The 1,855-nt window shown below is 51.0% G+C and overlaps 1 long non-coding RNA gene across 1 annotated transcript; it reads left to right on the forward strand.

The window, feature by feature from the left end:
• The first annotated feature begins 504 nt into the window (after positions 1-504).
• Positions 505-1,019, forward strand: LOC112269935. The gene is made up of 2 exons (XR_002962197.1): positions 505-718; positions 785-1,019. It is a non-coding gene; the product is annotated as an uncharacterized LOC112269935 (long non-coding RNA).
• The last annotated feature ends 836 nt before the right edge of the window (positions 1,020-1,855 follow it).

Genomic DNA, 1,855 nt, shown 5'->3' on the forward strand with positions numbered 1-1,855 from the left:
CCGCCACTGATGCGTTTTCTAGGCCCGACCAAGCCGATTGAGGCCCAACCCAGTCTCTGGCCTATAAAAACTTTCCCTAACCCTAACCCCATCACACCTCCTCTCTCTATACCGAGCCGCCGCCTCCTCCTCCTTATCTCTTCTATTTCTCTTTCTCTCCCACGAGCTCTTCTCTCTGCCTCCCTCCCTCCTGACCTCCTCCATCTGCCTCTCTCCATCCAGCCTACCACGACTCCTCCGTCCCTCCCCGGCTTCCTCCCCGAACCGAAGGTGGCGGATCCGGTCTCCAATGACCGCGCCCCGTCGCGCCGCCGCCGCCGGATCCATCTCTACCTCTCCTTCTCCCTCCTCCCTCTCTTCTCTCTTCTGTGCGTGCCTCCATCCCGAGGGATAGGGCGCCGCCACGGGTCCCGGCCGCCGCCGCCGGGCAGGAGGGCGCGGGTGCAGCCCCCGGTTCCTGCCGCCGCCGCCGCGGAGGAGGGTGCGGGCGCAGCCTCCCGTCAGCTCGTCGCTGGATCCGGCAACCAAATCGCCGCTGCACACCGCAGGGACGTTCTCCCGGCTCTCTGCTCTCCCTTGCCCCTCTGTTCTCTCCCTCACTCTCTCTCTCTCTCTCACAGATGGTGGCCACCAACCGCCGGTGGAGAGGAGGAGCTCGTCGTCGGTGAACTCGCGGGTGGAGAGGAGGAAATCGTCGTCGGTAAACTCGCGAGTTAAGGTATGTCTATCTCCCTCGTTCCCTTCTCTCGATCTCTCCCTCTCACTCTCTCCCCTCCTAATGCAGTCGCCGAGGGCGCCGCCGCCGAGGAGACGAAGCCCTCGGGTTCCCGCTGCCGCTGTGGAGATGAGCCGCCAAAGCCACGGGTTCTAGTGATTTGCTGATTTAGATTGTATTGTGATTTGTTGTTTTAGATTGTACTGTGATTGTACGCAGCCGGATTTGTTGTTTCATTAGATTAATTTGTTTGGTTTGTGATTATTGAATAGAAGATGCGGGCTTATGGCCTGCTTTTTGTTTTTTGGCAAAACTCATATCAGTGTCGGTTGCTCACCTGCTGCCCGCCACTGATGTGTTTAACATCAGTAACGGGTGGGATGCTCGCCACTGCATCAGTCACGGGTCATAGTGACGGACGGACGGCCCGTTACTAATATATTTTTTCTACCGTTACTGATAACTGTTTTTTTAGTAGCGTTGGCGCAAGATGTGAGCTTTGATAAGGAGTCGGAGACTCGGAGCCGTCGAGCGCCGGACGGGAGAGAGATAGACCCGCCTTCTGTATGCGCCTTTGGTTTATCCATTGTATCCGCTCGATCGCTTTTCTCGGCTCACCTTTAGACATGCACACATGTCTCCTTTTTTCTCTTTCTAGCTAGCTTGGGCCTTTAATTTCTCAAGCTTCTTGTAATCGATAGACCCTGGGTTGACGTGCCATTGACTTACGTGCTACAAGTATTACATAGTTAATCTTACTGTCAGCTTATATATAGAATTTAGGTTAGTCTTAGCTTTTTCCCAACATACATCCCAAACCATATTAAATAAAGATCAATTTAGATAGTAGAAAGCAAGATACAATGCGTTGGCTGAAATGTATCTAAACCACTATTTAATACTCCATCTGATTCTTAATTCTTGACTTAAATTTGCTCAAATATGGATGTATCTATTCTTAAAAAATGTTTAGATACATGTAATATTTTGACAACAATTTAGGATCGGATGGAGTACTTAGGATACGATACTAGCACCGTGATTGCCCTAAGCAATGCTAGCTTGGTTAGTTTTTCCTAATAAATACACTCCACAACAAGGAAACAATAATATCTTTAGACTCAGATGCAAGATTAATTT

This window comes from Brachypodium distachyon, chromosome 1, assembly GCF_000005505.3.
Source record: "Brachypodium distachyon strain Bd21 chromosome 1, Brachypodium_distachyon_v3.0, whole genome shotgun sequence".
Lineage (NCBI taxonomy): Eukaryota > Viridiplantae > Streptophyta > Magnoliopsida > Poales > Poaceae > Brachypodium > Brachypodium distachyon.